Source organism: Dermacentor albipictus, unplaced genomic scaffold (genome assembly GCF_038994185.2).
Source record: "Dermacentor albipictus isolate Rhodes 1998 colony unplaced genomic scaffold, USDA_Dalb.pri_finalv2 scaffold_24, whole genome shotgun sequence".
NCBI lineage: Eukaryota > Metazoa > Arthropoda > Arachnida > Ixodida > Ixodidae > Dermacentor > Dermacentor albipictus.
Genome location: NW_027225578.1, coordinates 3,998,010 through 4,011,948, shown reverse-complemented (window position 1 = coordinate 4,011,948; position 13,939 = coordinate 3,998,010).

Sequence of the window (13,939 nt, the reverse complement as noted above, 5' to 3'; positions counted from 1 at the left end):
GCAGTTGAGAATAGTTCTCGGGGTGGCGAGCTCCGTAGCTCACGAGAGAACAACTGCATTGTTCAGGGATCGGTGCGGCTCTCCGCCAGTCTAGATGGCCTAGATAGGGATGATTCAGTTGTTAATCATTCGGACTGTGCGCGTGAGACAGCGATCGATACCGACGGGCTGTGTGCCGATGCACAGCGTGAGCTGGGCAATGTAGCAGAGGGCAGTTCGCAAGAGTGCGAGTTGTCTTACTCGAGTAAAGCCTGCTGCATTGTGCCAGAGTCGGTTGAGCTGTCCGCCAGTCGAGGCAGAGAGAGAGTAGATTTAAATGTAAATCACTCAGACTGTGCGGGTAAGAGACCGATCCGGGCCGACGAAATGTGTACCGGCCAGCACGAGGCACGAGAAGGCGACAGGAAAGCGAGTGGAAAGAGAAAGCGCCGTAAAAAGAAGCGCAGTAAAAACCGAAAGACGGTAATTAATGTAGCGCCGCCAAAAATGGCGAGAAACCCAAAAGGGCAGGGCGCGAGGAAGAAGGTGCGGTCGTCTAGGACGATGTTGACGCATCCAGAACGTTCGAGCCACCGGTCAAAGGGGGACCGCGAAGAATGTTCTGTACGGACGCGGACAAAGGGCACGAGGCAGCTAAGCTCCTCGTCGTTCCGTAGTTCTTTTCATAGCTCAGCGTGCAGTTCGAAGAAACTCAAGGTGGCAGGACGAGACCAGGTGGGGAGTAGCGACGCGGTCAATCGAGTTTGTGTTGAAAGCGGGGCGCGAGGACGCAAATTGGCAGGAGACCGTAACGCCTTGGGGGAGCTGATAGTTAGTCAGCCCTTTTGTTGTCTCTCGGCAGCCAGAGTAGCTTTCAAGCCGCGACCACCGCGAGGACGGCTCAGAGTATGAGTCAGACATAAGCGTTTGAAAAGGGAGGCCAAGACAGCTTCCGTAGAAGTAAAACGTGTTATTTTGTTTTATTTTTGAGCATCGGAAAGTTTTCGCGATTTGAGACTAGGATTTCTTTCAATGTGTAAGGTATGAGCTCTGTTTGTGTTTTGTTAGAAAAGCTCCGAGATTTGAAAGACGCGTTTGTGTAAACATGTAGTCTCGCGAGATGCTCATTAATAAGTAGATAGGCTTTTTTTTGTGTGTGTGAGTAACCTGAAGGCCAAGGTTATAGTTGAGAGGCCTATCGTAACGCGCGTGTGTGTTATTTAACCTTCTTTCTTTTTAAGTGTTTTTGAATTTTGTAAGGTTAAGCGCGTAGATTTTCAGTGAGTGCATGATTTGCACTGAGAAGCGTTCTTAGTTCCATTAGCGCATGTCCTGTGTGGACGGAAGGAAGCAGATTTATGACTAGGTTGCGCGTGTGTGTTGAGGGCAGCCGTATTCTGACTTCTTTAGTGAACGTGCGTGGAAAGAGTTAGTAGAAGACGCATCATTTTAAGAGTTCTGCGGAGTGTGTAAGTCCCGCGAGTTTAATTGTTCGTTTACGTCACGTGTCCTGTAGGACTTTCAGGGAAGAAACGTGAGTAAGCGTAAATGAAAAGTTTGCCTACAACGCAAGTACGCGTTCTGTTTAGTGACCACAAGGTTAGTGCGCTTGTGATTACGCACTTGTGAGGTTGACCAGATTGTTCAGTGGCACCATTACGTGCGATATGTACGCCACTGCGATAGATTGAAAACATGCTGTTCGTGTAGTTAGGCCACTTAAGTTATGTTCGGCTGTTTTCATTTGTTGTTTGCATCGTCAGCGACCCTTTTGTTTTGCAACAACAATAGTACTCTGGTCTTGTCGGCAATCGAGGAGAAATGGATAGCTGTTTGGAAGGGTGGTTGGAACTGCTTTGTCAAAATTGGGGAACTAAAAGATCAGGGTTGATTTTGACTCAGTAATAGCCTGGCGAGTCAGGGGTGAAGAGCCGGCGCTTACGCGTGGTGCAGCGCTGTGTAGTTTGGTTTGTTTGACGTATGTTCTCCAGGGCCCAAGATCCCGAGGGTTGTCAAACGAGGCTCGACCCCAGTACCCTGCAGCTTCTTTCAGCGTTCCTCATGGCCAGCGAATTGAGTTCACCGGCCATTCAGAACTACCGGGGCGAGGACGAGCTGTTAGATATGGCGCCGTTTCCTGAGGCTACTTCGAGTTTCCCAGACCACATCGGATGGCAGCACAGCTAATTGAGGAATGCAGAAGCAGGAAGCGCATTCCAGAGAAGCGGCCGAGCAAACAAGTTTAAGGCAACAAGTTTACGTGCCAACAAGTTCGTGCGCCGCCGGGATTAGCAGGTGGGCATCCGACAATGAAGCAGGTGCAGCCCTCCCCTTCTCCTCGTTCGAAGTGCATTGCCAGTCTGCGAGGCAAGACCGCAGCAAGCCGCCAGGTGTGACACCACGACACGGGCGCCTACCATTGGCTGAAAGTGGCGTCATCGGAGTGGACTCTCCCATTGGTCAAACATGACGTGACTTACAGTGCTCGAAGGGTTTATAAGAAGCCTTCCAGAGAGACCTGAGGATTCTGGGACATGCCCTGATTCCCTGATTCACCTCTCTCGAACTTCTTGCCGCGGGCCGCAGCGTCCGAGTTGCTGCCGGCTCGTAATGACAGTACGTCTGTTACCTGACGCTCACCTCCTTGTACATAATATGTAATTAAATCCTCCCAAGTTTGTTGGTTTTCATCCCGAAGTCCCGTCCCTCAACCCCTACAGCCCGAATCTACAGCAAAATATTATGGTTGCTAGTACTCCCAAGCGCGAGAATGCGAACCGCTACGTCCGGATGAAGCAGATGCTCATCTCGGGCAAGGTATATGAGCTCAGTGCCTACGAGACGGCCCCGCACTCCACGTGCAAGGGAGTGATCCGCAACATCCCTCTTCAAGACGGCCCTGACATCATCGATGCCAAGATTGTCAACACCAATAATCCACTCGCCTTAGCTGCGAAGAGAATAGCTCAAACCGGCACGGTCATCGTCGCGTTCGACGGGCATCGTGTACCGAACTTTGTCAGGTACGGACCGTTACTCATGGAGTGCTCACTCTACCGCAAGCAACTCGACGTGTGCTATACGTGCGGCCGCCTCGGTCATCGCGCCGACGTGTGTCCCAATCCAGCTGACGCTATTTGCCGTGGCTGTGGTGCCCCTAGTCCCGATGAGCAGCATCAGTGCACCCCCAAGTGTAAGCTCTATGGTGGCCAGCATCTCACGGCTAATAAGGACTGTGCTCAAAGATTCAAGATCCCATACATCGTGCGTCGTCGTCGCAGTGAGCGCGCCAAGATGGCCGGTGCCGTGTCACCGTCCCCTCATCAGCGCTCGGACACTGCGGAACTCGTCCAGGCTTCGTCCACTCCAGGTGCTCAGCGCAGAGGACGCTCCCGTTCCAGGGGCCGCTCGAGAGTCCGTTCCGTATCCAGGGGCAACTCCGCCTCCAGGGCACGTTCCGGCTCCCGCCGTGGGTCCAGAGGACGGGCCTGTTCTCGGGGACGCTCCGGTTCTCGGCCTCGCTCCAGCTCCAGGCCGGGGCGCGACACGTCGAGGCGGACCAGGTCCCGCTCCCGCACGCCCACCGCCCTTAGAAGCAAGCTCACGCTCTCCTGGGCCGACAAGGTTCGAGGGGGACGTGAGGGTCCAAGAGGTGACGACCCGCCTCGCGATTCGCACCACGCACACGAGCTCGAGGAGTTGCGACGAGTTAACGAGGAGTTGAGGAAAGAAAACGCGCAGGTTAGACAAGAAATGTGCAGGCTAGCTGCGGAGATGGCGGAGATTAGGAAACTCGCGCTTTCACCCTCCTCGCCGCAACCCCCTTTGGCCCCGGTCGCCATGGATACATCCGAGACATCCCACGCGGCGCGCGCGCCCAAGCGTCGAGCGGTAGAGAACAGAGAGGAAGACGAGACTATAAAATTGCTCTCAGAACTCAAGAATGCTTTCGCCAGCATGCAGGCTAGCTTAGCAAAGGTCCAGGAAGCTATATCGCACCCAAAAATGGGATTAGGTGCACTCAGTGAACGGATAAGCAAATTAGAGGAGGTCGATGCCAGGAGAGAACCCAGCCCCGCTCCTTCGCAAGTCGCAGCACGACGTCATGTACTAGCACCACCGACGGAGGGCGCGATTCTCAGGGCCGTTCAAGCCTCCTCTCAGCCTAGCCATGGATAGTGCGGACGAGAACTTTAGTATTTGGCAATGTAACTGCGGAGGGTTTCCCAACAAGAAGCCGCTTCTGCAGCAATATTTAAGAACTCTCACGGTTAAGCCCCAAATCATCGCTATTCAGGAAGTTGCAACTAGTACTCCTATCAAACTCGCAGGTTATCTGGTAGTATCCTCACATTCAGGAGGTAGGGGAGTTGCTACCCTTGTCAGCAAAAAGTACAATTGCCTCTCTCGCGACCTCGGCCCAGTTGGTGATGGCATCGAGTACGCCATGACTGAAATCCTCATGAACCCACCCAGAAAGGGCCTCAGAAGAAACAGCCTTTATATCCTCAACGTATACTGCAGCCCCAGCTACCGCAGGGCGAGGGCGAACTCTCTCCTCAAGAGGGCCGTCAGCCTGGCCGGTGGGCACCCCCTTGTCATCGTCGGGGATTTCAACGCTCCATATAGGGTGTGGGGGTACACCCATGACACGCCCAAGGGACGCGAACTGTGGCAGACTGCGATGGAACTGGACTTGACCCTTATCACCGATAAGGACTTCCCCACTAGGAGAGGCAACTCCGCATGCCGGGACACTACCCCAGACCTCTCTTTTGTCAAGAACGTAGGGGAGGTCAAGTGGGTCAACACGGCTCTAGACCTCGGAAGTGACCACTACGTCATCGAAGTCTCCCTCCCGATAGCCCGCTATAAGACGAGGAAATTCAAGCTGATCGACTGGGACGTTTTCCGCAAGATCAGAGCCGAGCGCGCACCGATGGCGGAGACAGATTTTGAAGGTTGGTGCAAAGGGATAAGGGATGACGCCGCGGCGGCAACCAAGGAGGTCGTCACTGAGCTCGACGTTGACAAGATGGATAGCAGATTGGCGCACCTGCTGGAAGCCAAGCAAGCCCTCCTCAGGAGATGGAAGGGGCAGAAGCATAACAGGCGGCTCCGCAAGAAGGTTTCAGAAGTTAACAGGGAGATCGAACATCACTGCAAGAACCTGTGTAAGCAACAATGGGATGAGCTGTGCGAATCCGTCGAGGGTCAGCTCAGATCAGGCAAGAGCTGGGGTCTGCTCAAACACCTTCTCGATGAGGGCAGCACCAGATCCAGCCAGAGACGATCCCTCGCGCGAGCCATCCACCTCGCTACGGACTCTACCCCGGACGTGTCGATTGTCGACAGGCTCATAGACAAGTACCTGCCGGTCGCGGATAGCTCTGCCCCTACCCAGTTCCCGGACTACGCGGGGTGTGCGGTGCCGGAGTTGGACCAGGACTTTACCGCGGCCGAGATCCGAGATGTCCTCTTCTCACTCAACGTCAAATCTGCCCCTGGTCCAGATGGCGTCACTAACAGGATGCTGAGGAATCTCGATGATGAGTCGATCGACTTCCTCACTGAAAGGATTAATGAAGTCTGGGGCAGTGGACAGGTCCCCACACAGTGGAAGGCGGCCTGCACGGTACTCATCCCCAAACCCGGTAAAGCACCAGGAATAGAGAATCTAAGACCAATTTCCCTGACGTCCTGCGTTGGTAAGGTTGCAGAGCATGCCCTGCTCAACCGGCTCAAGGTGCACATCGAGGCCAATCACATGTACACCCACAATATGATTGGTTTCAGAGCCGGCCTCTCGACACAGGACGCCATGAAGCTGATAAAGCATCAGATCATCGACCGGAGCACGGGAGATACCAGAGCCATCCTTGGACTTGACCTGCAGAAGGCATTCGACAATATTTCACACGAGTTCATTCTCCAGTCTATTGCCGGCCTCGGGCTCGGGAAGAGGGTCTACGACTTCGTCCGATCCTTCCTCAGCCAGAGAACTGCCAAGCTCAAGATCGAAGGATACCTTTCGCAAGAGATCACCCTCGGTTCACGCGGCACGCCTCAGGGCTCAGTCATCTTATTTAACATCGCATTAACATTAACATCGCAACATTATTTAACATCGCAATGATCGGGCTTTCTAAGAAGCTCGCGAAGATTCAAGGAATCAACCATACTATCTACGCAGATGACATCACCATCTGGTGCGTCGGCGGGAGCGACGGTCAAGTTGAAGCCGCCATGCAGAGCGCCATCGATGCCACCGAGCGCTTCCTCCGCCCCACTGGGCTCAGATGTTCTCCATCAAAATCTGAGCTACTTCTCTACAAGAAAAGACCCAGAGGTGGCGGCCATCGTGATTGGAAACCGGCGTCCGAAAGCGAAATACGACTTTTCACTGGTGACGGGTCTCCGGTGCCTAGAGTGGACTCACTCCGAATATTGGGGATGTATATCGAGTCCAACGGTTCCAATGGAACCGCACTCAGAAAGACCACCGCCAAGACGGAGAGTGCTCTCGGCCTCATTCGGAGGATCGCCAACAGGCACCGGGGAATCAAGGAAGAAAATCTCATCCGATTAATACATGCTTTTGTTCTCTGCCACCTTTCATACTCGGCGGCCATGCATAATTGGCATGTGGCTGAGAGGAACAAGCTCAATTCACTCATCAGAAAGGTTTTTAAGCTTGCCCTCGGCTTGCCTGCAAGCACCCAAACCGAAAACCTGTTGAAGCTCGGAGTCCACAACACGCTCGAAGAGATTATCGAGGCCCAAGAGCACTCACAGCTGCTCAGGCTATCCGGCACCCCGACGGGCCGCAAGATACTCGACGAGATGGGCCTCAATCCTGTCGACCAGTGCCCTGACGCCATGCGGATTCCCAGCGACATCAGGTCTCAACTGCACATCGCGCCCCTGCCCCGCAATATGCACCCCGCAAACAACGTCGGCAGACGTCGGGCCAGGGGTAGAGTTCTACCCGAGCATGTCCGGAATAACCACATTGAGGCAAGCTTCGTGGATGCCGCGGCATATGTCCAACAAGAGGCATTCGCCGTCTCCATCGTAGACTCCAATTCAAGGCTCACTTGTTGCGCTACGGTACGCACTTCAAGGCCCGTGGTAGCCGAACAGGTTGCAATCGCGCTGGCTGTGCTCGATGGTCGCAGAGAGGCAATATATAGTGATTCCAAGGCAGCCATTAAGGCCTACCAAACCGGTATGGTCTCCCCCCAGGCCCTCCGCATTCTCCAAAGCGCCAAAAGTATCTCTCCGCATTCTCTATTTTGGTTTCCCGCTCACTTGGGGTCGATTGAGGGTTCTCCCTCTAACCCTAACGAGGGCGCACACGAGACCGCGCGAGGACTCACTGACCGCGCCGCCTCAGCAGTCCCTCAGCCCCGCGGGGAACCCTTGCTTACGTTTAATGAGATCACCACGCACTACTATCTCTCAAGACGGGTCTTCCCCCTCCCGCACCCCGCCTTATGTAGGGCGCGGGCGGTTACCCTTCGACTTTTACAAGCCCGTGCGTACCCTAACCTCGCGGTTTTTCATGCCATATACCCCGAAAGATATCCAAGTGCGGACTGCCCTGCCTGTGGACTAAGGGCAACATTGGACCATGTGTTGTGGGAGTGTGAAGCCATCGGCTCCTCCTTCAGTGAGGATAGGTGGGCTGCGCTCTTGGGCAGCCCCGAACTCAGCGACCAAACCCTGGCCGTCCAGAGTGCCCGCGATCGGGCCGTCAAGCTCGGCTTCGCGGTCCCTACGTGGGACTAGCCGGGTGGCGCGGGGTCTCCCCTGCGTCTTCTCTGGACCAAAATAAAGTTACTTCACTCACTCACTCACTCACTAGGAATCCTAACGAATCCTGTACCAGGATGTCATTTCACCTATTTGAGAAAATACAGGCAACATCTATGTCATCGTTGCAGATAAGCTCATTTTGCTGTGCGGACATGTAAACTGGGGCATTTGTTTCCCCTAATTGTTGCGACAACAGTTGACATACCAACATTCGGGACGGCGACTATTGCACATTGTAGGCCCTGTAAGCTGTGATAAGTACGTTAAGTGTTGATTTTTTGGTTAATGCTTATTTAACTCATAAAAACCACTAAGAGCAAATCCAAAGAGTGACAACATGCTAACTAGATCTGAAATTCTTCAAACGATGATTGTGTGCAGGAAACGCGTAAAGCAATAAAGGTTAATCGGATAAGTCGTTTCCAATTGAGCTCTTTGATTCGCCAACGCACGTTAGCCCTTTTTCCAAGTCTTCCTGCAGATCTTTTACATTTTTCCCACCGATAATCACCAATTTCAGTATTTATACGCTACCACAAAACTAATTTCATTTCGCCGTTTTGAAGAAGAAAAATCAAACGTAAAAAAAAGAACAGAACATATGGGAAAATATATAGCTGTTCCTATAATCCGACGTCACCACTACGCTCGCCTAGACATGGTCCCGAAATTTTCTTTTCTTATCCTCTAATCCCTTAAGCTCATACGGTGTGGCCTTTATGATGTTCCTGCCATTTTCGCTTTGCCGCAGATAACCAAAAAGCAGACGATAAAAAGCGCAAGTTTTCGCTTCCCATGCCGCAGCTCGCTCGTCGTGCATATACAGACTCTCTAATTAGGCTAAGCCTTCGCGTCGGCACACTGTTTAATCAGCGCTTTCCCATGCTAACAAATCCTATCCTGAGCAGAAAAATAAATGAAAACAAAATAAAAATATAAGGCATAATGCAATTAGCGACTACCGTTACGAAGGGCCTAATGCTTGTATCAAGGCTGGTATACAGTAAGAGCCATCTACCGTCAAAAAGGAGAAACAGAAGCTTAGAACGTGGCAACACTAAGTGCAATCGAGGGTTGTTTCTTTTTTCTTCTGGTTTCCTTGTCGCGGCGCTTTCGCTCTCGTCTACTGGAAAATGAGAGGCGGCTTCGTTTGTCGGCGCTATGCCTAATACCGCGAGAAAGCTGATTATAAATAAAGCGTCCCATTAAATCAGCCTTTCTGCTGGCAAGCAGGAATAAATTAAAGCTAATTTCGGTGGCTTTCGCGGATGTTGCGCGGGTGATCTGATCAGATCTGCAGAAATAACGAAAACTGAGCCGATCTGCTTAACGAGCGCGCGTATGGCGGCGTTTTTTTGTGGTTTCTGCGGTATAGGCCAAAACTGCTCGTACAACTGCGTTCTCGAAATTATCGTTGCCGCAAAGCAATTTATTTCGTTTTTCCTCATTCAGTCGGATTGAGATGTTTTGAAGCCACGCGCGCGTTGTCGTTATTAACGTTTTTTTGTCTCATCAGGCGACTGAAAAATGGTAAGAAAAGTCGTCCTCCCCCGCTCGTATAAATGTAAATGAACGGTAGACGTGCTCTTTTTGCATAAATATCACCCGTGTGCATTTGAGAAAGAATTATTTTCCGGATCGCCGTCATCTGCGCACGTACGTGCTTGCTCAGGGTTTGCGAACAGGATCCAACAGGGCCGAGACGGACGGCAGATGCTTATGTGAGTTCACTGCTAATTGAAAATTCAAAGGGTGTCGGCCAACATTGTACCGCCGACGATAGCGTGAACGACCAAAACTTAGGCAGCGCTTCTTTCAATAGTTTCACATTTCCGGTTGAGGCCAGCACAAATTCTCTGAATGCCGGGTATGCCACATTGACGGATTCCTGATCGTCAGATGGGGTTTTATTCATACGATTCATATGATGTATTCAAGAAGCGAGTCTTCGCTGCGCTAACACAGGCTTTCATTGATCTGCACTAGTCGTTCGTAGCACTCAATGAATTAACGCGAATGTGTCGGGCAGCAGATGAAGACAGATAGTGACTTTGATCAGGAGTTGGAGATGTTGGCGAGGCTGATGACCCGCACCTTGCTACTGCAGGTGCTGGATGAGTATCATGGTGGCACGCAGTGGTCACACAAGCGCAAGCACTGCACACGCACCAATTGAAGTGCACCAATAAAGTAAAAGCTATTCACAAAGTCTCGTTCAGGCATGTAGATCGTTCGTAGCGCGCAACGAACGCATGCTTCTCCACGAGCCGTGAACGTCCCGCAGCTATAAGGAGCTCGAGTCGCGCAGCCAGCGCAGTGCGTCCGTCAGGGAGTGTCTTCCTGTTGCGTAACGGCAGCAATCGCATCTCGAACAGCGAAACCGCTTAAGACGTGCAGTAACAAAGTACTATAGTGTATTAGAAATTCACAGGACGTTTGCTTTGTCGAGGGCGCACGTACTGGATATCACGAAAATGGGCGAAGTTCTCTTTAAGTTGTAAAGCAGTAGGTTAAGTAGAGGCCGAGGGCGTCCGAATGAGCAGTTTGGGATTGGACTGAGGCGAGTAGGGATAGAAACTCACATACTTTCTTGCAGAGGTACAGCGACTTGTGATTAGACCGTGTGCTAATGGGCAAGCATTCGTTTGTGTTCCTGTCCTGTCCGAAAATAATGCAGGACGCTTGAAAAGCTCCTTTTGAGGAATTGCCGCATTATAAAAAAAAAAGAAGGCCAGTTTTCGTTAATCGGTTGTCGAATGACGCAGCAGTGAAATTTGCGCCTAGCTGTCTTTGTCACTCGATGGTTCGTTATGTTAAACGTACGCGAATACCGAGCAAATTAACAGAAAGGCAATGTTACCTACGGGTAAATTTACAAATTGGTAAAGTCTTCATGCAAGCAGAGCCAAAACATGCCGCTCCGTGATCTGGTCGCCACCTCAATAGATTGACAGACGGTTTCGTTCTGCTGGCGAACTTACAAGTTTCGAACATAATGTTTTCGTTTTTGGGGTTTTCGCTTTCATGACTGGCCGAAGTGAGACATAAAAAAAAAAGGAAATAACAAATCCTTAACGAAATCGTTCTTTAGTAGCTCAACCTCAAGTTTGTCGCGAAGTTTATAAGCAATTTCTCGACGAGGTTTACGCACGGAAATATGGCGGCAATACAAGTTGCCTTAGAGTTAAAAACTGCAATAATATACCCTTTGCCTAACAAAGCGTGTACACTTGCGGTAAACTGTGGTCGGTAAACTGCGCCTTTAAACTCCGCTCACTCTTGTGTGGTGATATGAGATAGCTATACAGTCATATGAGGTGACTTCACTCTATCGTGTGGGGATAGAGGTAACATTTCATGTAATCTTTTTGAAAATGAAATCTCGAATCTTGAAACTAGTCATATAGGGTTAGTCCGGGTGTCTCGAATCCATTAGAATGTGGTTTCTGGTCCCTGCCCTTTAAACATTGCCGCCACTATCAATGTTCAACCGTGTTGCTCGCTACAGCACAGAGGGGGGTGGGGTTGGGGGTTTCTATCCCTCCCACGGGGGATCACTAAGTGACACATTTTTCCTCGCTTTTCTGTGGGCTCATTTACCTGGTGACCCTTTCGTGATGGCAGTTAGCTGTCTAAAATTCTTTGGCAGCTAACTCATAAATGCGAAAAAACTTATGAAAGCACGTTTTCCGCACAACATCTCATCACCAAAATGTCTGCAGACAGCTAGGGAAGAAGAGTAACAGTATAGTGGGCCATCCTCTCCTGCGCTTTCAAGTGGGTCAAGCTCTCCAGTGCTGTTCTCGGGGAACGCCGCTCGGCTGAGTCCGTACGCTGCGCTGACGGTCGGCCCAACAGCTGGTGGCTAAATAATAAACACATTTACAAGTGGTGAAGCTTGCTTCGGCCTACAACATAAACCCTGGAACTTCGATCCCATACCCTATGCTCAACCATGCCTGAAGACGCATCCCAGCAAACGCCTCCTCCTCCATCCCTGCAAGCGCCTCCTGAGTCGGTCCTGTGCTCTGGTGTGTCTCGCCACAGGGATCGCGCCATTTTCAGCGGCGCGGACGACACCAACGTCGAAGACTGGCTGACAGCATATGAAAGGGTAAGCTCCCACAACAAATGGGACGATCCCGCCAAACTGAGCAATGTGCTCTTGTATCTCGCACGTGTCGCCAGTCTCAAGTGCAACAACAATGAGACCGACTTTCCAACGTGGTTCTCGTTCAAGAACTCTTTAGTGGCTGCGTTTCGTTGTCCTGCTGTGCGCAAGCTGCGAGTGGAATCGCGTTTTCAAGTACTTGCACAGCAGCCGGGTGAATCATTTACCAGCTACATTGAAGATGTAGTGGACTTGTGTACGGAAGTCAATGCGACGATGTCGGAGTCCGACAAAACAGAAATATCTTAAAAGGGATATAGGACGATGCTTTCAACATGCTACTTGCCAAGAATCCTCAGTCTGTGACAAATATCATCTAAGGCCAAAGCAACGAGGGACTATGCAGGCAGCGCTCGTTGACACGTCGCCTTTCCTCGCGCGACGACCTCATTGCTGGTTTGGCTACCATCTCCGACCAGTAAGCCTTCCTTGCGGAAATAAAAGCATTCGCTCAGGAGGAAGTTGCACGCCAGCTCTCCTTGATGTCCTTGGCTCAGCCGATACATCTCCAACAGCCCACATCAAATTTTATTCATCCGCTCCGTCGCGCGATAGAGCAGGAAATCGCCGAGGTCTTGCCAGACCAAAGGAAATGGATGCACCCCTAAGCTCACCGCAGTTAGATTTTCCGCTCACCAATAATTCTTTGCTTTAGAGGAAGCTATTTATCGAAGCGGACTACCAATTTCTTCCGAATGCCTTAACAGTCGTGCCCATGTCCTGCAGCGTAATCTCAGACGCTGTTGCACTACTGTCTCCATCTGACCCCTTTCTCCCTCAGAAAGGTCTGCTGCTGCTTTTTTTCCAACAGTGAACATAACACAGGGCTACAGCACCATTCTTGATTGCAACCTGTTTCCATACTCTAAGATGCTGCTCCGAAGGGAACGTCTTGGCAATGTAGAAGCGATCGAAGACGTGTAAGTTATGGGCGTACCAAATGACAATCACTGTTCTAGTTCCAATGCGCTCAGTGTTGTTTCTACGTGTGACCTATCGCCCCGTGATGTGTTCGGTTCTTCTATCGCCGATGCCCTTACACCGGTCCAGCGGTCTCAGCTTTTGTGCCTTCTAGAAGAATTTAGTTCTTTTTTCCATGTAGGGTAATCTTTCCTGGGGCCGGACGCTAACTGTTACACATCGCATCGATACTGGGCCGCAACTGCCATTGCAGTAACGTTCGTATCGTGTATCTCGTGCAGAACATAATGTAATCAATGAACAAGCCGACAAAATGCTTTGTCGAGAGGTGATACGAACTTCCAACAGTCCATGGCCATCCCTTGTCGTCCTAGTTACGAAGATGGTTCTGTGCCGTTCTGCGTGTACTACCGCCGCCTCAACAAGATCACTCGCAAGGACGTCTACCCTCTCGCACGCATAGACGATGCGATTGGCAGTCTATGAGGCACAGAATTCATTTCATCTCTAGATTTGCGCTCAGGAAATTGGCGAGTACCCATGGCAGACGCCGCTCGGCCGAAGGCAGCTTTAGTCACACCCGACGGCTTACAGGAATTTAGCGTAATGCATTTGGACTTCGTAATGCACCCGCAACGTTTGAGCACATGATGGAGGCAATTCTGCGAGTTTTGATGTGACACAAGTGCTTGTGCTATGTTGACGCCGTTGTTGTTTTTCCTCCTTTTGCTTCTGACTTCACCACGCACCTTCAACGGCTCCGGTCTCTTTTAACGCGTGTAACAAACGCAGGGTTACAAGTAAGCCTCAAGAAGTGCCGATTTGCTCCTCGGAAGCTGACAATTCTAGGTTACGTGGTATCCAAAGAGGGCATCTCTATCTAAGCAAACTTAGGGCTGTTGCCGAATTCCCTAAGCCAACGTCCGTCAAAGAATTGCGCAGTTTCATCGGTTTGTGTTCCTAGTTTAGACGCTTCATTCACGATTTCGGCGCCATAATATCGTCCTTGATGAAGCTACTGAGAAGCACGGGCCCCTTACTTCGTTATCG